The sequence below is a fragment of the Orcinus orca genome, chromosome 4, assembly GCF_937001465.1.
Source record: "Orcinus orca chromosome 4, mOrcOrc1.1, whole genome shotgun sequence".
Classification (NCBI taxonomy): domain Eukaryota; kingdom Metazoa; phylum Chordata; class Mammalia; order Artiodactyla; family Delphinidae; genus Orcinus; species Orcinus orca.
Genome location: NC_064562.1, coordinates 129,552,530 through 129,577,269, shown reverse-complemented (window position 1 = coordinate 129,577,269; position 24,740 = coordinate 129,552,530).

The window sequence follows — 24,740 nt, the reverse complement described above, 5'->3', positions numbered from 1 at the left end:
ATTAAGGTTACTCTGCTGTGAGTGCAGTTACCATTTTGTCCTCTTAGTGTTGCCTTGTGAGAAGTGGAATTTAGGGAATCACACAAGGAAATGCTGATACATTTGGCTAATGTTATTGCTGTGAGTAATGAACTCCTTTGTTTCTGACCCAGTAGTCTTTTACTTTCTTCAGGAATCTATGAAAATCCATAGCAGATTATCTTGTTAGATTGCAAGTAGAGCAATTCTCAGACCCTTCATAGTTATTGTCAGGGAGATAGTACATACACTCTATTTTGCTTTTTTAAAGATACTATTGAAGAATGTAGTAAGCCAGACAATACACGTGCATAAAATGAATTCTGTACTTTAACAAAGACTTGACAATTTCTTTAAAAATGTTGAATATCTTTTATAAGAAGACAACTCAAGGCTTCTCTCATTATGATGCCACTCTGGCTCATGTGGTCGCTCCAGATTAGGAAGTGGATAAGAGTCTAAGTTAGAACAAATCCATAAAGGGCAAAGGACAGATAATTTTTTTAAATCTGTGATTAAGTGTATTTGTAAAATCATGTTTATAAAAGATGTATGGAAAGAAAGGGACTGAGAAAATATTTGAAGAGATTATAGTTGAAAACTTCCCTAATATGGAAAAGGAAATAGTTAATCAAGTCCAGGAAGCACAGAGAGTCCGATACAGGATAAATCCAAGGAGAAACACACCAAGACACATATTAATCAAACTGTCAAAAATTAAATACAAAGAAAACATATTAAAAGCAGCAGGGGAAAAACAACAAATAACACACAAGGGAATCCCCATAAGGTTAACAGCTGATCTTTCAGCAGAAACTCTGCAAGACAGAAAGGAGTGGCAGGACATATTTAAAGTGATGAAGGAGAAAAACCTACAACCAAGATTACTCTACCCAGCAGGGATCTCATTCAAATTTGATGCAGAAATTAAAACCTTTACAGACAAGCAAAAGCTGAGAGAGTTCAGCAGCACCAAACCAGCTTTACAACAAATGCTAAAGGAACTTCTCTAGCCAGGAAACACAAGAGAAGGAAAACACCTACAATAACAAACCCAAAACAATTAAGAAACTGGGAATAGGAACATACATATCAATAACAACCTTAAAGGTAAATGGATTAAATGCTCCCACCAAAAGACACAGGCTTGCTGAATGGATACAAAAACAAGACCCATATATATGCTGTCTACAAGAGAACCACTTCAGACCTAGGGACACATACAGACTGAAAGTGAGAGGATGGAAGAAGATATTCCATGCAAATGGAAATCAAAAGAAAGCTGGAGTAGCAATTCTTATATCAGACAAAATGACTTTAAAATAAAGACTATTACAAGACACAAAGAAGGACACTATATAATGATCAAGGGATCGACCCAAGAAGCAGATATAACATTGTAAATATTTATGCACCCAACATAGGAGCACCTCAATACATAAGGCATATGCTAACAGCCATAAAAGGGGAAATCGACAGTAACACAATCTTAGTAGGGGACTTTAACACCCCACTTTCACCAAGGGACAGATCATCCAAAATGAAATTAAATAAGGAAAGCCAAGCTTTAAATAACACATTAAACAAAAAGGACTTAATTGATATCTATAGGACATTCCATCCGAAAACAACAGAATACACATTCCTCTCAAGTGCTCATGGAACATTCTCCAGGATAGATCATATATTGGGTCACAAATCAAGCCTTGGTAAATTTAAGAAAATTGAAATTGTATCAAGTATATTTTCTGACCACCACTCTATGAGACTAGATATCAATTACAGGAAAAGATCTGTTAAAAATACAAACACATCCAGGCCAAACAATACACTACTAAATAACCAAGTGATCACTAAAGAAATCAAAGAGGAAATCAAAAAAATACCTAGAAACAAATGAAAATGGAGACACAATGACCCAAAACCTATGGGATGCAGCAAAAGCAGCTCTAAGAGGGAAGTTTATAGCAATACAATCCTACCTTAAGAAACAGGAAATATCTCAAATAAACAACCTAACCTTGCACCTAAAGCAATTAAAGAAAGAAGAACAAGAAAACCCCAAAGTTGGCAGAAGGAAAGAAATCATAAAGATCAGATAAGAAATAAATGGAAAACAGATGAAGGAAATTATAGCAAATATCAATAAAACTAAAAGCTGGTTCCTTGAGAAGATAAACAAAATTGATAAACCGTTAGCCAGACTCATCATGAAAAAAAGTGAGATGACTCAAATCAATAGAATTAGAAATGAAAAAGGAGAAGTAACAACTGACACTGCAGAAATACAAAAGATCATGAGAGATTACTACAAGCAACTCTATGCCAACAAAATGGATAACCTGGAAGAAATGGACAAATTCTTAGAAATACACAACCTTCTGAGACTGAACCAGGAAGAAATAGAAAATATGAACAGACCAATCACAAGCACTGAAATTGAAACTGTGATTAAAAATCTTCCAACAAACAAAAGCCCAGGACCAGGTACCTTCACTAGCGAATTCTATCAAACATTTAGAGAAGAGCTAACACCTATCCTTCTCAAACTCTTCCGAAATACAGCAGAGGATGAACACTCCCAAACTTATTCTACAAGGCCACCATCACCATGATACCAAAACCAGACAGGGATGTAAGAAAGAAAGAAAACTACAGGCCAATATCAACGATTAACATAGATGCAAATATCCTCAACAAAATACTAGCAAACAGTATCCAACAGCACATTAAAAGGATCACACACCATGATCAAGTGGGGTTTATCCCAGGAATGCAAGGATTCTTCAGTATACTCAAATCAATCAATGTGATACATCATATTAACAAATTGAAGGAGAAAAACCTTATGGTCATCTCAATCGATGCAGAGAAAGCTTTCGACAAAATTCAACACCCATTTATGATAAAAACCCTGCAGAAAGTAGGCATAGAGGGAACTTTCCTCAACATAATAAAGGCCATGTATGGCAAACCCACAGCCAACATCGTCCTCAATGGTGAAAAACTGAAACCATTTCCACTAAGATCAGGAACAAGACAAGGTTGCCCACTTTCACCACAATTACTCAGCATAGTTTTGGAAGTTTTAGCCACAGCAATCAGAAAGGAAAAAGGAATGCAAATCGGAAAAGAAGAAGTAAAGCTGTCAGTGTTTTCAGATGACATGATACTATACATAGAGAATCCTACAGATAGTACCAGAAAACTACTAGAGCTAATCAATGAATTTGGTAAAGTAGCAAGATACAAAATTAATGCACAGAAATCTCTTGCATTCCTATACACTAATGATGAAAATTCTGAAAGTTAAATTAAGAAAACACTCCCATTTACCATTGCAACAAAAAGAGTAAAATATCTAGGAATAAACCTACCTAAGGAGACAAAAGACCTGTATGCAGGAAATTATAAGACACTGATGAAAGAAATTAAAGATACTAATAGATGGAGAGATATACCATGTTCTTGGATTGGAAGAATCAACATTGTGAAAATGACTCTACTACCCAAGCAATCTACAGATTCAATGCAATCCCCATCAAACAACCACTGGCATTTTTCACAGAACTGGAACAAAAAAAATTCACAATTTGTTTCGAAACACAAAAGACCCCAAATAGCCAAAGCTATCTTGAGAACGCAAAATGAAGCTACAGGAATCAGGCTCCCTGACTTCAGACTATACTACAAAGCTACAGTAATCAAGGCAGTATGGTACTGGCACAAAAACAGAAAGATAGATCAATGAAACAGGATAGAAAGCCCAGAGATAAACCCACGCACATATGGTCACCTTAACTTTGATAAAGGAGGCAGGAATGTACAGTGGAGAACAGACAGCCTCTTCAATGAGTGGTGCTGGGAAAACTGGACAGCTACATGTAAAAGTATGAAATTAGAACCCTCACTAACACCATACACAAAAATAAGCCCAAAGTGGATTAAAGACCTAAATGTAAGGCCAGAAACAAACAAACTTTTGGAGAAAAACGTAGGCAGAACACTCTATGACATAAATCACAGCAAGATCCTTTTTGACCCAACTCCTAGGAAATGGAAATAAAAACAAAAATAAACAAATGGGACCTAATTAAACTTCAAAGCTTTTGCACAGCAAAGGAAACCATAAACAAGACCAAAAGACAACCCTCAAAATGGGAGAAAATATTTGCAAATGAAGCAACTGACAAAGGATTATACTCCAAAATTTACAAGCAGCTCATGCAGCTCAATGTCAAAAAACAAACAACCCAATCCAAAAATGGGTAGAAGACCTAAATAGCCATTTCTCCAAAGAAGATATACAGACTGCCAACAAACACATGAACCAATGCTCTACATCATTAATCGTTAGAGAAATGCAAAGCAAAGCTACAATGAGGTATCATCTCACACCGGTCAGAATGGCCATCATCAAAAAATCTAGAAACAGTAAATGCTGGAGAGGGTGTGGAGAAAAGAGAACACTCTTGCACTTCTGGTGGGAATGTGAATTGATACAGCCACTATGGAAAACAGTATGGAGGTTCCTTAAAAAACTACAGATAGAACTACCATATGAACCAGCAATCCCACTACTGGGCATATACACTGAGAAAACCATAATTCAAAAAGAGTCATGTACCAAAATTTTCATTTCAGCTCTATTTACAATAGTCAGGACATGGAAACAGCCTAAGTGTCCATCAAGAGATGAATGGATAAAGAAGATATGGCACATATATACAGTGGAATATTACTCAGCCATAAAAGAATGAAATTGAGTTATTTGTAGTGAGGTGGAGGGACCTAGAGTCTGTCATACAGAGTGAAGTAAGTCAGAAAGAGAAAAATACCGTATGCTAACACATATATATGGAATGTAAGAAAAATAATAGGTCATGAAGAACCTAGGGGCAAGACAGGAATAAAGACACAGACCTACTAGAGAATGGACTTGAGGATATGGGGAGGGGGAAGGGTAAGCTGTGACAAAGTGAGAGAGTGGCATGGACATATATACACTACCAAACGTAAAATAGCTAGTGGGAAGCAGCGGCATAGCACAGGGAGATCAGCTCGGTGGTTTGTGACCACCTAGAGGGGTGGGCTAAGGAGAGTGGGAGGGAGGGAGACGCAAGAGGGAAGAGATATGGGAACATATTTATATGTATAACTGATTCACTTTGTTATAAAGCAGAAACTAACACACCATTGTAAATCAATTATACTCCAATAAAGATGTTAAAAAAAAAAAAGGTGTATGGAAACCAGAAAGTCATGTATAGTTCCAAAAACAAAGTCTTAATAATTCCACAAATGTTTATTCTTTTGTTTTTTTTTTTGTTTTTGTTTAAAAATTATGACTAGCTCTTATGTTAACATCTTGTGAATGCCAAAGGGGTTTCATCTATGTTTATTCGTTTGTTCTCAAAAGTTGTTCATATTTGATTACAGTTTAGAAAGCGAATATTTGAGCTATTGTAGAATGAGAGATACTGTAGCAATTCTCAGATATCCAAACTGATTTTTTGAAAAAGTAGTTTGTGGTCTTATTTTATTTTCATTTATCAATAAAGAAACAAATTATTTTACATTTGAAATAGTATAGCTCTGTAGAAATCATTTAAAAACTTCTTCTTTTGCATTTTTATGATACAAAATATAAAACCACTTAACACAAAAAAATTTAATAGAATTTGTGTTCCGCATCATGTATTGTATGCAGCAATGTGAAATTTAGAAATAGCAGTTTGACAAGCAGGGAGAGAAAGTGTTTAAGTAGGACAGCATTATGTCCTACTTAATGGAAAATTAAGTGGAAATTCATGACTAAGAGCAAAACAGGAAGTGGTAATTTATATAACCCTGTGCAAAACCACTAAGTGTCAAAAGACCTCTGAACAGTGGGCAATTAACATGCAAAAGGTAATTTTAAGATTTTTTTCATGTTTTCTTCTCCGATGATAAAACATTTTTTTAACAATGACTAAATATACTCATTGCACATCAGGCTGAAATATTTTGTTTTCTTATTATTTGACAGTGACACTAAATTACAGCAACATGGAATTTGTCTGTGGTCCAGAGGGAGTCATTGCTTTTGGGTTTCATTTATAATCAGAAGAAATTAAACTTATCAGGTCTAGCTTATATAAAAACTACCAGGTAATTGGACTCATTTGAAGAACATAAGATAATGAAAGCAGTTAGTATTAAGATTTAATTTTGAATTCTTGAAAAAAGTTATGCTTGAAAATTAATGTATATTTGTATTGAAATTATAGGAATATGTCTGGATATTAAATATGCCCAATATAATAAATATTTTCTTATATGTTTTTATAACTCTGCCTAAGCCGGAATCAGAGTAAAGGTCAATTTTCATATTCAAGACATAACTAAGTACAGCCTAATTAGGTTGTTTGTTTTTGAGAAACATATTACTGGATTAAAAACGCAATTCTATACCTGACTCTGTATGAAAACAAATTTTTTGTATTGATCAAGAGGTCCCTAACATACCCTCTACTTGAATAAACTTTAGGTAGGTTTTTTCCTGACTATGGTCCCCAAGACCTCCCTTTTCTTAGAGCATTTACTTTAGAAAATTTGCCATTGAAAATTTTTCCTCTGTCCCATGAGATGTAAATCTTCTGCAACCTAAGGATATCTTTATAAAGGATCTGGAAGTCATCCCTTTGAAATGTAATCATCAAGAAGATAGGGCCCCCATCTTCCAGTCTCTGTGTGGAGGGTAGGACCCTAACTTTGTTAAGCCAATTAGCAAACACTGATGACCTAATCACATGGACCAAACTCCATTCCTAATGTCCTCCTGTACTTTTACATTAGCTCACCCGATTCTTCAAAAATCCTCTTGCCTTTGGTTTCAGTGAAGTTGAGTATGGCCTCTCTCCCCATTACAATAGTCTTGACCTCTATTGCAATAGTCTTGAATAAAGTCTTCCTTGACTGTTAAACTCTATCTGGTGCAATTTTTCTTTGACAGTTCATGTAATATCCTCAAGAATAGTTAATTGTTAACTCATTATTCCCAAATGCCCTTCCTACTGTCTTCCCTCCCAGAATTAAAATATGCCAATCCACCATGTCAATAATTGTTGTTCCAAAAATAATTTGGGGATAAAATGCAATAGATAACAACATAAGGCAACTGCTATAGTTTATGTTTTCAACCTCTTCTAAAAAATCATTGAGGATGACTTAAGATATCTTGCCATAAGATACCTATGTGTTTTTGAGAATTCCATACTACAAATACTGTTCACTTTTTTTCTTCTTTTTTTTACATCTTTATTGGAGTTTAATTGCTTTACAATGGTGTGTCAGTTTCTGCTTTATAACAAAGTGAATCAGTTATACATATACATATGTTCCCATATCTCTTCCCACTTGTGCCTCCCTCCCTCCCACCCTCCCTATCCCACCCCTCTAGCTGGTCACAAACCACCGAGCTGATCTCCCTGTGCTATGCCGCTGCTTCCCACTAGCTATCTATTTTACGTTTGGTAGTGTATATATGTCCATGCCACTCTCTCACTTTGTCACAGCTTACCCTTCCCCCTCCCCATATCCTCAAGTACATTCTCTAGTAGGTCTGTGTCTTTATTCCTATCTTAACCCTAGGTTCCTCCTGACATTTTTTTTTCTTAAATTCCATATATATGTGTTAACATACTATTTGTCTTTCTCTTTCTGATTTACTTCACTCTGTATGACAGACTCTAGGTATCCACCTCATTACAAATAGCTCAAGTTCGTTTCTTTATATGGCTGAGTAATATTCCATTGTATGTATGTGCCACATCTTCTTTATCCATTCATCTGATGATGGACACTTAGGTTGTTTCCATCTCCTGGCTATTGTAAATAGAGCTGCAATGAACATTTTAGTACATGACTCTTTTTGAATTATGGTTTTCTCAGTGTATATGCCCAGTAGTGGGATTGCTGGGTCTTATGGTAGTTCTATTTGTAGTTTTTTAAGGAACCTCCATACTGTTCTCCATAGTGGCTGCACCAATTCACATTCCCACCAGCAGTGCAAAAGGATTCCCTTTTCTCCACACCCTTTCCAGCATTTATTGTTTGTAGATTTTTTGATGATTGCCATTCTGACCTGTGTGAGATGATATCTCATTGTCATTTTGATTTGCATTTCTCTAATGATTAATGATGTTGAGCATTCTTTCATGTGGTTGTTGGCACTCTGTATATCTTCTTTGGAGAAATGTCTATTTAGGTCTTCTGCCCAATTTTGGATTGGGTTGTTTGTTTTTTTGTTATTGAGCTGCATGAGCTGCTTATAAATTTTGGAGTATAATCCTTTGTCAGTTGCTTCATTTGCAAATATTTTCTCCCATTCTGAGGGTTGTCTTTTGGTCTTGTTTATGGTTTCCTTTGCTGTGCAAAAGCTTTGAAGTTTCATTAGGTCCCATTTGTTTATTTTTTTTTTTATTTCCATTTCTCTAGGAGACGGGTCAAAAAGGATCTTGCTGTGATTTATGTCATAGAGTGTTCTGCCTATGTTTTCCTCTAAGAGTTTGATAGTTTCTGGCCTTACATTTAGGTCTTTAATCCATTTTGAGCTTATTTTTGTGTATGGTGTTAGGGAGTGATCTAATCTCGTACTTTTACCTGTAGCTGTCCTGTTTTCCCAGCACCACTTATTGAAGAGACTGTCTTTTCTCCACTGTATATTCTTGCCTCCTTTATCAAAAATAAGGTGACCATATGTGCGTGGGTTTATCTCTGGGCTTTCTATCCTGTTCCATTGATCTGTATTTCTGTTTTTGTGCCAGTACCATACTGTCTTGATTACTGTAGCTTTGTAGTATAGTCTGAAGTCAGGGAGCCTGATTCCTGCAGCTCCGTTTTTCATTCTCAATATTGCTTTGGCTATTTGGGGTCTTTTGTGTTTCCATACAAATTGTGAAATTTTTTTGTTCCAGTTCTGTGAAAAATGCCAGTGGTAGTTTGATAGGGATTGCATTAAATCTGTAGATTGCTTTGGGTAGTAGTTATTTTCACAATGTTGATTTCCAATCCAAGAACATGGTATATCTCTCCATCTATTTGTATCATCTTTAATTTCTTTCATCAGTGTCTTATAATTTTCTGCATACAGGTCTTTTGTCTCCTTAGGTAGGTTTATTCCTCGATATTTTATTCTTCTTGTTGCAGTGGTAAATGGGAGTGTTTTCTTGATTTCACTTTCAGAATTTTCATCATTAGTGTATAGGAATGCAAGAGATTTCTGTGCATTAATTTTGTATCCTGCTACTTTAATTCCCTCTATGCCTACTTTCTAGAGGGTTTTTATCATAAATTGGTACTAAATTTTGTCGAAAGCTTTCTCTGCATGTATTGAGATGACCATATGGTTTTTCTCCTTCAATTTGTTAATATAGTGTATCACATTGATTGATTTGCGTATATTGAAGAATCCTTGCATTCCTGGAATAAACCCCACTTGATCATGGTGTATGATCCATTAAATATGCTGTTGGATTCTTTTTGCTGGTATTTTGTTGAGGATTTTTGCAACTATGTTCATCAGTGATATTGGCCTCTAGTTTTCTTTCTTTCTTACATCCCTGTCTGGTTTTGGTATCAGGGTGATGGTGGCCTCGTAGAATGATTTTGGGAGTGTTCCTCCCTCTGCTATATTTTGGAAGAGTTTGAGAAGTATAGGTGTTAGCTCTTTTCTAAATATTTGATAGAATTCGCCTGTGAAGCCATGTGGTCCTGGGCTTTTGTTTGTTGGAAGATTTTTAATCACAGTTTCAATTTCAGTGCTTGTGATTGGTCTGTTCATATTTTCTATTTCTTCCTGATTCTGTCTTGGCAGGTGGTGCATTTCTAAGAATTTGTCCAATTCTTCCAGGTTGTCCATTTTATTGGCCTAGAGTTGCTTGTTGTAATCGCTTATGATCCTTTGTATTTCTGCAGTGTCAGTTGTTACTTCTCCTTTTTTATTTCTAACTCTATTGATTTGAGTCTTCTCCCTTTTTTTTCTTGATGAGTCTGGCTAATGGTTTATCAATTTTGTTTATCTTCTCAAGGAACCAGCTTTTAGTTTTATTGATATTTGCTATCATTTCCTTCATTTCTTTTTCATTTGTTTCTGATCTGATCTTTATGATTTCTTTCCTTCTGCTAACTTTGGTGGTTTTTTGTTCTTCTTTCTCTAATTGCTTTAGGTGCAAGGTTAGGTTGTTTATTTGAGATATTTCCTGTTTCTTAAGGTAGGATTGTATTGCCATAAACTTGCCTCTTAGAACTGCTTTTGCAGCATCCCATAGGTTTTGGGTCGTTGTGTCTCCCTTGTCATTTATTTCTAGGTATTTTTTAATTTCCTCTTTGATTTCTTCAGTGATCACTTCGTTATTAAGTAGTGTATTGTTTGGCCTGGATGTGTTTGTATTTTTAACAGATCTTTTCCTGTAATTGATATCTAGTCTCATAGCATTGTGGTCGGAAAAGATACTTGATACAATTTCAGTTTTCTTAAATTTACCAAGGCTTGACTTGTGACCCAACATATGATCTATCCTGGAGAATGTTCCATGAGCACTTGTGAAAAATGTGTATTCTGTTGTTTTTGGATGGAATGTCCTATAAATATCAATTAAGTCCATCATGTTTAATGTATCATTTAAAGCTTGTCTTTCCTTATTTATTTTCATTTTGGATGATCTGTTCATTGTTGAAAGTGGGGTGTTAAAGTCCTGTACTATGAGTGTGTTACTGTCGATTTCCCCTTTTATGGCTGTTAGTATTTTCCTTATGTATTGAGGTGCTCCTATGTTGGGTGCATAAATATTTACAATTGTTATATCTTCTCCTTGGATCAATTCCTTGATCATTATGTAGTGTCCTTTTTAGTCTCTTCTAACAGTCTTTATTTTAAAGTCTATTTTGTCTGATATGAGAATTGCTACCCCAGCTTTCCTTTGCTTTCAATTTGCATGGAATATCTTTTTCCATCCCCTCACTTTCAGTCTGTATGTGTCTCTAGGTCTGAAGTGGGTCTCTTGTAGACAGCATGTATGTGGGTCGTGTTTTTGTATCCATTCAGCCAGTCTGTGTCTTTTGGTGGGATCATTTAATCCATTTACATTTAAGGTAATTATCGATATGTATGTTCCTATTCCCATTTTCTTAATTGTTTGGGGTTTGTTATTATAGGTCTTTTCCTTCTCTTGTGTTTCTTGCCTAGAGAAGATCCTTTAGCATTTGTTGTAAAGCTGCTTTGGTGGTGCTGAACTCTCTCAGCTTTTGCTTGTCTGTAAAGGTTTTAATTTCTCCATCAAATCTGAATGAGATCCTTGCTGGGTAGAATAATCTTGTTTGTAGGTTATTCTCCTTCATCACTTTAAATATGTCCTACCGGTTTCTTTTGGCTTGCAGAGTTTCTGATGAAAGATCAGCTGTTAACCTTATGGGGATTCCTTTGTGTGTTATTTGTTGTTTTTCCCTTGCTGCTTTTAATATGTTTTCTTTGTATTTAATTTTTGATAGTTTGATTAATATGTGTCTTGGCGTATTTCTCCTTGGATTTATCCTGTATGTGACCCTCTGTGCTTCCTCGACTTGATTAACTATTTCCCATACCAGGGAAGTTTTCAACTATAATCTCTTCAAATATTTTCTCAGTCCCTTTCTTTTTCTCTTCTTCTTCTGGAACTCCTATAATTCAAATGTGTGTTTAATGTTGTCCCAGAGGTCTCTGAGACTGTCCTCAATTGTTTTCATTCTTTTTTCTTTATTCTCCTCTGCATTAGTTATTTCCACTATTTTATCTTCCAGGTCACTTATCCGTTCTTCTGCCTCAGTTATTCTGCTATTGATCCCTTCTGGAGTATTTTTTGTTTCATTTATTGTGTTGTTCATCGTTGCTTGTTTCATCTTTATTTCTTCTAGGTCCTTGTTAAAAGCTTCTTGCATTTTGTCGATTCTATTTCCAAGATTTTGGATCATCTTTACTATCATTATTCTGAATTCTTTTTCAGGTAGACTGCCTATTTCCTCTTCATTTGTTAGGTCTGGTGGGTTTTTATCTTGCTCCTTCATCTGCTGTGTGTTTTTCTGTCTTCTCATTTTGCTTATCTTACTGTGTTTGGGGTCTCCTTTTTGCAGGCTGCATGTTCGTAGTTCCCGTTGTTTTTGGTGTCTGTCCCCAGTGGCTAAAGTTGGTTCAGTGGATTGTGTAGGCTTCCTGGTGGAGGGGACACTAGTGCCTGTGTTCTGGTGGATGGGGCTGGATCTTGTCTTTCTGGTGGGCAGGTCCACGTCTGGTGGTGTGTTATGGGGTGTCTGTGGACTTATTAAGATTTTAGGCAGCCTCTCTGCTAATACGTGGAATTGTGTTCCTGTCTTGCTAGTTGTTTGGCATAGGATGTCCAGCACTGTAGCGTGCTGGTCGTTGAGTGAAGCTGGGTGTTGGTGTTGAGATGGAGATCTCTGGGAGATTTTCACCATTTGATATTATGTGGATCTGGAAGGTCTCTTGTGGACCAGTGTCCTGAAGTTGGCTCTCCCACCTCAGAGGCACAGCACTGACTCCTGGCTGCAGCACCAAGAGCCTTTCATCCACATGGCTCAGAATAAAAGGGAGAAAAACAAAGAAAGAAAATAAGAGGTAAAATAAAATAAAATAAAATAAGGTAAAATAAAGTTACTAAAATAAAAAAATAATTATTAAGAAAAAAAAAATTTTTAAGTAAAAAAAAAAATGGACAGATAGAACCCTAGGACAAATGGTGAAAGCAAATCTATACAGACAATATCTCATACAGAAGCATACACATACACACTGACAAAAAGAGGAAAAGGGGAAAAAATAATAAATCTTGCTCTTAAAGTCCACCTCCTCAATTTGGGATGATTTGTTGTCTATTCAGGTATTCCACAGATGCAGGGTACATCAAGTTGATTGTGGATATTTAATCCACTGCTCCTGAGGCTGCCGGGAGAGATTTCCCTTTCTCTTGTTTGTTCGCACAGCTCCTGGGGTTCAGCTTTTATTTGGCCCCGCCTCTGTGTTTAGGTCGCCAGAGCGCGTCTGTTCGTCGCTCAGACAGGACGGGGTTAAAGGAGCCGCTGATTCGGGGGGGCTCTGGCTCACTCAGGCAGGGCGGAGGGAGTGGTACGGAGTGCGGGGCGAGCCTGCGGCGGCAGAGGCCAGCGTGACGTTGCACCAGCCTGAGGCGCACCGGGCATTTTCCTGGGGAAGTTGTCCCTGGATCCCAGGACCCTGGCAGTGACCTAAACACTTACTTTTAACACCACTATTGGCAAACGTGTCTAAGGAATGTTGAAATTGTGCATTAATAGTAGAAAAAACTAAAATTCAAAATAAATATAGTACTTGAGCAGTAAAATATTTCTTAATTAATAAAATTTTATTTGAGAAGAAAAAAATACTGCTTTACATAGTATCAGAGACTTAAAATCAAGATAAGATAAAATATAAATGACTTGATTATTTAAAATAAAGTAAACAATGTCTAAAGAACCATCCAGCATGAAACTTGCTGGTGAGAACCACAGAGCCACTAGGATTGATGCAACTGAGTAATTCTTTCCCCAGTTTTACATGAACTTTAATTTTGAATAAGTCTAATCAAAGTTTATTTTTCCCATAACTTTCTAAGTTTCTAGAAACACAAGAAGGTAATCCAAGTGTGAGATAAAAGAGCACTAAGAAGTGAAGGTTTTAGTAAATTAGGCATTGACTCTGCTTAATTATAAAGGATTCTAAAAAGAAAAGCTAATAAAATAACCATAAAGTCAATGGCTACTTAATTAAAAAATGCTAAAAGAGTTTTAACTCTTTGTATAGAGTATTTTCTCAGGTTTTCACATGACGAAAGCAGTAATAGTTCTTTGTTCTGGGCCTTTATGCATTGATTGCCAAGTGTTAAATTGACTAAGGGAGGTGTTTCTGGGTTGCAGTAAAGAGGCAAAGAATAAGTAGGCTATTAACAGACATTCTCTGGAGCAAACCTCATTCTAGGCAAATTCAACCTAAATCAGAAAAATGTTCAACCACGGGGAAACCAGCAAGAAAAACACATATCAAAACACAGTACTCTGACATTACAGAGAATGAATGCACTACCACTATAAACAGCTATGTGATGGATCTCACAAGCATAATATGGAGACAAACACACAAACATTTTGTTTTGAACAGATATGTAGCCATATTTTCAGTAAAAACACATAAAAGAATGTTCACAGCATTACAATTCATAAGACTCAATATCTGGAATCAACCAAATGTCCATCAACATTAGAATAGATAAACTGTGCTATATCCATGCAATATAATATTACATAATAATGATATTGAATAATTACTGCTAGATATATAATATCAAATGAAAGAAGCCAGACACAAAAGCATATACCCTGCATGATTCTATTTATACATAGTTCAAAAAGGGCACAAAACTGTGCAAGTGTGTATTGCTAACAGTGTTCTCTTTCTTGGTCTGAGTACTGGTTACATGAGTGGATTTACTTCCTGAAAATTTGTAAAACTAAACTCTGATGATGAGTGCACTTTTGTTTATTTTTTAAGTTTACCTAAAAAATTACACAAATATATAATACGCTTCATTTTTTAGCATAATTTTAACTTGTAAAGAGATGTCTTTTCACAAAGCCAAATATGTGTTAAACAAATAGGTTTGAAAATACAAATTAATTCAACTTGGACAACTTTTGTGGTTAGAAAAACGTTATTATTCACTTGGCTTCTGTGATTTTTTTCAAAGATGAGGACAAAATAGCTACAAAGAAATAGAATATTTGTTGTATAATTCATCAGAAAAATATCTAACGAATATTTGAGGTTGTTCTTTTAGTGACATAATTTGAATTCTATTATTGAATGTTATATTGTAAAATCCTAATTATTGACTGCTTATCTTGTGCCTTACAGTGCAATGAGGATCACAAATATTATATAATTTCTCTTAACATCTCTATGAAATATATTTAAGTAAGTGTTGGGGCAAATACTGTAATTAGGTTCTGTCTGATACTGAAATCAGTGCTATAGGTGCACTAGACTGCAATTTTTCTGAGAGTGGATATACATCTTACTCAATATTTTGGCTGCCTCTACTACTTTCTTGGTTGGTAACAGGTAATATATATCTACTAAAAGAATGGATGTACTAAATGATGAAAAACATGACAACTTTGAGGGAATTCCTTTACATGAGGATATAAAATTACAGGATCTCCAGAATTTCCAAACGAAAGGGTTTCAATGGTCTTAGATAAGAAATGATTGTTTATTCTAACATAAGCATCATCATCAATGACTGATAAGGTTAGAAAGGGTTGAGGTTTACGGAGACGCTGTGTTTAGGAAGAATATTGAGGAATCCAGCCAGTAAACATTAGCACTGATTAAGTTCACCTCTCAGAGTAATCATAGTTTTCACAGTCTTACCTAACCTTTTTTATTAAGCCTATTGAGAGAAGGAACATCACTCACTAGTTTATTTTGTATGCAAAGCTACTAGTTAGTTTATGTTCTTGCATATATATATATATATATATATATGGTCATTTATCTATATATCTATATGTATAGATATAAATATGTGGATATAGATGTATTGAAATATATAGAGAGATATTTGATTGAATGGAAGTCAAAATTTTCAGTTCCCTCCTTTAAAACAAATGATGCATTTCTAGTTTTATAGTACAAAGATATGAACACAAATCACAAGACGCTGAATTCACCTTACAGACTTGGTTTTACTTAGAAAATAGAGCAGGAAATTCATTGATAGTTTCCTGAAGTCAGATTGTTCTAAAGGCATGGAATCACTGCATTTCTAGGAGCATGAGGCATAATTATTCTACCTTTACAAATATGTTAATCTCAACAACTTTCACAAAACCTTTGTGAGGAAATGGTGTATACACTATATTAGTTAGTTGCATTTGAAAATTTGCTAAAACTGCTGGAACAATTAATGAGTAATGGTGGAAATGCTGCAGTGCCTTGAACCATCACTCTCTTGTCCTTCAGAGTACAGTTCAGGTACCCTACTTTGCCAGGATATCATGATCATCAGCTGCCAGGTGTTTTCAACTGCACTGAGAGCACCTGGGCTTCATAGTAATAGATGTTCTCCATGTGAACTTCACCTTGCAGAATCTGTGTTCTAAATTCTTGAATCTGCAAGTGAAATATTGATGAAATCCTCCATGGCTGAATATTTCTTTGCATATATGAAACGAATAGAAAATATTCTGAGTTCCTTTGTTTCCTCTACAATACTTTGTAAACAACATGCAATTGGAAGCTACACCTTTGAAAAGAGACATCTAGTGATGCAATGTTACATGCTAGTTTGTTTTCTTGGGTCAAGTCACTTTTGTTTCAGTGAAGAGATGCCAAAAACTATTCCAATTTGAAACAGGATGTGACTAGTGGTGCTTGACAAAATCTTTTTCATTTTCCCATGAAAACACGTGAAGACAACAAAAATCAGAATGCTTCAAAAATTATGAATTGTTTTCTGTTAAGTAACTTATTTGTCAGAAATAATATTTAGTTTTATTGTGAGAGTGTGCTGACTTGAATCATGAAATAAAAGTATTTTGCAGGACAGAGCCATGAACATTCTAGTTAACAAAATTGTATAATGCTATGTTGCAGTTAGAGGCAAAAGATAAAGCTCACTTTAGATATCTTCTAAAGAAAGAATTAGCTTATTCCATGTATTTTGGACACAGGTATTTGCATTTCTTTGTTGTTGCTGTATCATAGTGATATCCAGTGGGGCTCTGAAAATATCAGTAATAAATATCATTGTTTGACATTTTATATAACCAATGGAAGTACTTTCTGTTTTCTTCCTAAGACTACATGTTTAAACTCCCATGAGAAGTTTGAGAAATTACACTTTCCCTCAATTCAGACTGAAAATGCCAAGAGACTATATCAGTTGTCAACTGAATGCAGCAGCATTATTTATTCTCAGGTCAGAGTTCATGAATGATATCTGAAAAATGCAAATCAGTGAAAATGGAGTTAAGAAAATTGTATAAAAATGTATATTTGTCTTTACAATGTGGGCATATCTCTACTGGCCTCAGCACCATTTAGAGGGACTGTCCAGCAGTGGCTTAGACTGTAAGTTTGTACATTACACACTGTAATGCAGCTGTGTTCAAATCTTGAGTCTCTTTCCAATTGATGAGTTATGTGATTTATAATCCCCAATTTTATCATATACATAATAAAAATATTTAAAATTTCTACCAAATAAGAAATAAGTGGGATAATTGGTGACAAAGCTCTAATACATAATATTGAATTTATTTAGGGTTTTACAAGAATTTTCAGTTGTGATTTATAATCATTCTATATCAAATGGCTTTTTTTCCCCTCTATTATATTGCTCAATCTTTGGACACCACTCTTCAATTAAGAAATATTTCAAGTATTATATTACTTAAACGATTATTTTTGTTTGTAGCAAAAAATATAAAATATTTTTTTACTAAATCAAAAATTTTAAATATAAAATGTGAATTGAACATAATTTTTTTTCCCTCTGGAATTTGGAGGTGGTGGGTTGTCATAAATTCTCAAAGGAAGACTAACCCCGCACATAAATTTGTTCTGCTTGAGTCTTCTCCCAGGCGTCATAAATTCAGTGTCTTCAGGTTTTTTGCACAGAGGACATAGACAGTTTTTCATTTTCCCTAAGATGAGTTATCTCATACTTCTTAAAAAAGAAGCATAATAATAATTCCTAGGACCTAGACAGATGGAAAACCATTCTCCCTATAGGTCAGTATGGGAAGGAAGACAGAAGAACATGAGCAGTAGCTTTTATACCTTGATGCTTGGGGAAAGGTGTACGAAATTTCTGTTTTGTTCAAAGGATAGAATTATGCCTCTTACATCTTTTGGAAAATAATATCTGAAATAAATATCTGATATTTTAAAAATCTTGATATACTTAGTTAAGACACTAATAGCAGAGGATGTTACTCACATTATTCCTATATTTCAGATTCTGGCACTCTCTATTCTAAAAGGTGCTCAGATGTCTTTCATATGAATTTCCATAGAAGCATTTAAAAAAATCTTATCTGTACTTCATGATAAATCTGCCTTCAAGAAAGCAGCAGGACTTCAGAAAGATTTGCTTATTCACTCTTCTATCTTTGTGACGCATCATCCTTCACGAGAAGAATACTACTTATCCTTAATTTAGAAAACTATATTGTACATATTTTCTCAAAAAAAAAAAAGGATAGGAAAGAAGGAAAGAAGGGGAAAGACCTGGCAAAACTAAAGAAATACTTTATCATTTGCCTTTAATTAAATGTTATTCACTAAATTAAATGATCTTAAAATAACTAATGTGGCCTATCGTAAGGTGGCAGTTAATAATGTTAGAAGGTATGTTTGCATTATACAGTAAGTCTGGACAGATAAGCCTGAGTTGGATCTTGTATTTATCTGTAACAGTGGAAAAATTATTTAAACTCCCTAAGCTTCATTTGTTCCATAAGCAAATCAGAGTTAATACATACTGCCAAGGGTTTTGGTAAAAATTAAATTATACTGTTAAGTGAAAACTGTATTGTAGGTGGCCAATAAACTGTAGCTATAATCTACAGTTTTATAATTACAGGTTTTGATCATAGTTTTAATGTCTTTTTAAACAAACGCTTTCTTATTGAATTTTCATGCTCTCCTGAAAGATTGATTACCAAAGTATTATATTATTAGTTGTATTTGTTAGTAAAAAGTGAAATTGAGAGTTTCTGTTTTCATAACTCCCTTCTTATTTAGATACAATAACTCTAGAAATAGTTCATTATTATGTGCATAACCCAGTGATTTAGTTTGCGTCTAGTTTTTGCCATATTGCTGATTGAGACACTGAGACACAGAAATGTGATATTTTGATATGAGTTTTGTTTTCTTTTGCCTAAATTATTCCCAGATCTCAAGTTAAATGAGTAAAAAGAAATATTTACTTGTACAATTCACTATAAAACTATTCAGTGAAGATAGTGATGTATCATTGATTTGGAAATACACAATGATAAATATTTTAGGCAGGAGTCTGAAACAGAAGAAAAAATGAAAATAATTCTCAAATAACCCAAAGTCAGTTCTATCTCAGTCAGTCAAAGGCTGAATAAAATTACTGCTTATTGCGGAAGAGATGCTTGAATATTATAAATGCAGAAAACATAAAAATCTTTATCAAGACCATGCTATGCAAAAGAGGACAGTGAAATAAAAGAAAGTAACAACTGAACACTAGGATAATGCCTTAAAAGGTGAAGGTAGATCAAACCAACCTGCAAAGTGAAAACATTAAAAATATGTGTGTGTATGTATGTGTGTGTGTATATATATATATGTTTATAAGATATAAACATATTTTTCAGGTAGAACAATTAATTAGAATTGTTGTTCTGCCCTATTCTATTTTTAATTGATTTACTTGTAGCTTGTTTTCATGCTTTAATGAATTTAAATCTCCCTTTTAGATGGAAGAGCAATAGAAGGAGACAGGGATACCAGTTTAAAGGGTCCTACAGGGGTTCTGATTCTGAGACAAGGTGAACTAGATGCATTTCTCTCTATTCCTCTTGCTAAGTACAGATAATAACCCTGACTATCATGTAAAGAGCAAACATAAGAAGCCTTTGAAATTTGTTAAGAGGGTAGATCTCATGTTAAATGGTCTTACCACAATAAAAAATTTTTTTCAAAAATTAAAAATAAATTTTCAAAAAGAAAAATACTTCTTTCCCTAGAAAAGGACTAGGAAGAGGGCAGATTAGCAAGACACAAACCTTTTGGACAATACCCATCCTACTTCAGCCTCGGATAAACCAGTGACTCCACGTTTACACTCTTCAGCAAAGGCCCTGACTCATTACTGGGGTGATGTTAAAAGTCAGATAAACCCAACTGGGGACTTGGGACTTTATTTCCATCAGGCAGGAAAGAGGCTGCCCCACACAATGCTGTGGAAGCCATATGGAAGCAGTAACAAGCTGCCCTCTTCCACCGCCACCCGGCACTACTGAGACACCCTCCCAACCCACTGAAATGTCCTCTGTTGACATGTCTGAGGACATTTCAGTGTCTCTGAGAGGGGACCCTTGACTTTTATTCCCACAAAGTAGTAATGAAGCACCATCTTCTTTACCCTACCAGTGTGGTACCAGTAAAGGCCTGCTAAGACAGAAGATTTAAATATGATGCAGAGTCTCATAACATAGTACCCAAAATATCCAGGATATGATTGAAAAAAACTCATCTTAGCAAGAACTAGGAAACCTCAACTTGAATGATGAAAGATAATAGACAACAATGAGATAACAGAGATGTTGGACATTAAAGCAGGCATCATAAAAACAGTTCATCTAGCAAATTTAGATATACTTAAAACAAATTTAAAAATAAAGTCTCAATAATGAAATAGAATGTTTCTGGAAAAAATATAACTAAGAACCTAGTAGAAATTTAAAATTAAAAAGGACAATAACCAAATTAAAAAATTCATAGGATGGACTCAACAGCAGAAAGAGATGATAGAAGAATCATTAAACTTGAAAGCAGAGCATTAAAAATCATACACTCTTAACAACAGAAAGGAAACAGCCTGAAAATAAATGGACAAAACTTTAGGGACCTGTGAGACTATAGCAAAAGATCTAACATTTGTGTCAACTAAGTTCCAGAAGGAGAAGAGTAAGAGTGTAAGGCTCATAAAATATTTGAAGTAAAAATGGCTAGAAATTTGCCAAATTTGACAAAAGACATAAATGTACAGATTGAAGAAGTTGAGGGAATCCAAAAAAAAGGTAAACCAAAAGAAATTCATGCTAGGTGCAATAATGAAACAGGGAACATCTTTACATACCTTGAAGTCATCTAAAGGAAAATAAGGTAATACAATTCTGTATACATAAATTTGGTAACAAATGAAATGGAAGATTTAACAGTGAAGGTAGTTCTCCCCAAAATGATGTATATTAACAGAATTCCAATTAAAATCTTAGAATATTTGTATATACAGGCAAGCTTATTCTAAATTTACAAGAAAATGCAAAGGAACTAAAAAGACTAAAACAATTTTGAAAGAGAATAAAGCAGAATTAATCAACAAACCTAATTTTAAGACTTATTAAATGGCTACGATAATCAGTACTCTTCTGTATTATCAAAAGGGTTGATGTGTAGATCAGTGGAAGAGAGTAGAGAAACCAGACTGTGGAATGCTGTTTAGCAATACAAAGAAACAAACTATTGGAACATACAACAGCTTATATAGATCTCAAAGTTATAATGCTCAGTTGGTTCACTTAAGGCCAGTCTGCAAGGTCACATACTGTATAGGGATGAAAACAGATTCATGATTGCCAAGGGTTAGGTATGGTGGGTTGGAACGGTATGGGTGTGATTATACACGAGGAGCATAAAAGATTTTTGAGGTGATGAAATAGTTCTGTGTCTCATAATATAGGAATATCCTGAATATTTATGTACACATGTGATAAAATTGTATAAAACTATATACACACATTTCACCAATGCCAATTTCCTGGTTTTGATGTACTATGATTATGTAAGATGTAACCAGTGAGGGAAATTTTGGGGTACATATACATGGGACCTCTCTGTACTATTGCCGCAACTTCGTACTAATCTATAATTTTCTCAAAATAAAAAAGTAAGAAAAATTTTCTTCTCACAAAATATTGTTTTTTTCAATGCTTTAAATAAAAGCTTTAAAAGTTTTGAAATTTTCTAAGATTTAAAGATACATTTTCTTCACTGATGGGTACATTTTTTCACTGAAGGGTAAATCTCTTATTACCCTCCAGTCAGAATTTGATATTGTGAGTTAAGAACCAAGGTTCTACATTTGTGTTTGAATTAAGAAGAAAACACTGTTATTATTCTTACTCAACCTTACACATTTAGTAAGACTTTGGGGGTTTACATCTTAAATACAAATTTCACAAAATAAGACACCTGGAAAAAAAGTCACTGGTTTCTTTTTAAGTTTATTTTGATCTGAGATGATACCCCAATAATTTAAAATGCACTGAAACTTGTTTTATGGCCAAGTACTTGTAGAGAATGTCCATTTTGTATTCATATAGTGTAGTGTTATATAATTACCAATTGGTCAAGGTGGTTGGTAGTGTTGTTCAGATTACCTGTGTCTCTATCATTGTTTTATTTATTTATATTTGTCTAGTTGTTTTTTCAAATGTTAAGAAAGGAGCTTTACATTTTTCTAATATAATTTTTGAATTGTCTATTACTCCCTTTAATTCTGTGAATTCTTATTTCATGCAGTTTGAAAGTCTATTATAAAAAATAATGTTACAATTATTCTATCTTCCTAAAGAATTATTCCTCTTTATTTTTGGTGATAATCTTTCTCTTGAAGTCTATATTATGTCATATTAATATTGCCCCTCCTGCTTTTTCATGATTTCCATGTTTATGGAAAGTATTTTGCCATCTATTTACATTCAACCAATCTGTAGGTGAATATTTAAAGTCCATATTTTGAGGATAACTTGTAATTGAGTCTTACATTTTTATATTCCAGGAATCCCTGACTTTTAATTGAAATGTTTACTCTATTAATGTTTAATGTATTTATTGATATGTTTGGGTTTATAATTACCACTTTAAAAACATTATTTTCTCATTATTCCCTTTGCGTTTTGTTTTTCTAGTCTTGTTTTCCTGCTTGCTTTTGGATTATTTCTAAGCAATGCATTGAATAAATTTGTCTCTGTTTTAATTCAGTATGATAATTTATAATAAAGTTGAATAACTCAAAAAACTATATATTGGGTACCACTGATTTCAAATAGGTTAAGTTTACTCATCCATTCTTTTCGAATGCATTTCACATGTTTTTATATTCCCAGAATTATATGGGGATAATTTATAAGATGCTGCATTTCACTGAAGTACAAACATTATTCAGTTTTTCATTAAATTTCCCCAAATACCTCTTTCTAATAGCATGTCACCTGTCTGTCTTCTTTGATATTCTTAATACTTGATTTACTGGCAAAAGCTGTATAAGTTAGGATTTGGGGCTCTCTTCCCACACCAATTGGATTCAAATTCTGGCTCTATAACTAGGTTTAAGCATGTTACTAATATTACTTGGCATTTTAATTGTCTCAGTTTCCTTCTTTGATTTACAGACCAGAGTATAGTTGCATAAAACTTAATCCATTCAAGATTTAAGAAGAAAGCAATCCATTTTAGGGATTAAGTGATATACAGAAGTGTTCAAGAACCAGAGAACTTAGTTTGACCAATCAGGAAAGCCTCCCAAGACATACTGTAAAGCTGGCTTGGCAAGGGAACTGACAGTTCTGCTGAGCTAAGAACCATGCTACATCTTTCACAACCAAGAAAGCTTTAAATCAGGAAGCAGCCATTGTGGATACTTGGCAACATTGAATGCAGGGACTTTTTGGACTCTAGAGCCACTATTATAGCTTTTTCAGAAGGAAAACAAAACACCTTGCTCAAAGATTTCAAAAGAGCTATGCAGTTGCCACTTTAAAGGGGTCACTTTTAACTTCCTTGACTCACAAGGCTATGTATGCTTGGTATAAGCTGGGTTACATGCAAAGTCTAATGTAAGGAAATCTTTACAATGCATACTTTATATTTCCAGACTTGAGTTTATAGGGATTCAAGATAAAATAAAGGGATAAAGAGAGGTTGAAGAGTCAATTTGCCATATCTCTTTCCTATGTAAACTGGCCATAATACTAGTACCTACCTCTTAGGATTAGTTGTTAAATGACATTAAATGCCCTAATGTGTGTAACATACGTGGTACATTCCCTGGCACATAGTTGTTGATGGGGTGTTTTCCTTCTAGATTCAAGAGATGGTACCTTTCTTATTTCTGCTAGGGCTAAACAAAATTTTGTTAGGAGAAAAATGGTACTGTTAAAACTTTAAATATAAAGATACATTATTACCTAAAATAAATATTATATTAAAAAATTCAAGTAGATTAATTGTGGGCTTAATTTTGGGGATAGAAACATAATTTATCAATATAGTTTTTACTCTGGAAACTGGTAGAGATTTTCATCTCATTATAGAGATATAAAGCATGAAATATTGTAATGATTTTTAAAACAATACTTTGACAATCAAATCGTTAAGAGATATAGAAAGCAATGAATATTTAGTGAGATTTTATAATATCATTGTATGCTCAGGATGCCCTGAATGCATATTTATAGGATGCAGAGTGTTCCCATAAAGAAACAATCAGACTTAATTTACTATTTGTTCATCTATTTATTAATAAATGTGACTTTTGTTTGACCTTAAATAGAGGGACTCTCAATTTTATGTGATACAATGTGTAGTTACTATTTGATTTTAAATAGACTATAAAACACTCTATCAAATTAGCTTTGACCTTTTAGGTGTAGAAATGAATGCATATGACATTACATATTAAGGCATCTTTGCAAATCATATTTATATTCCATGATACACATATTTTTGGTAAAGATATGAATAGAAATTATATATTCAACTTTATCTGCACACTATTTAAAGATTCAAATTAAGTATTGAGTAAACCTAATGTAAGTATATTAATCTCATTAAAGTCTTGAAATGT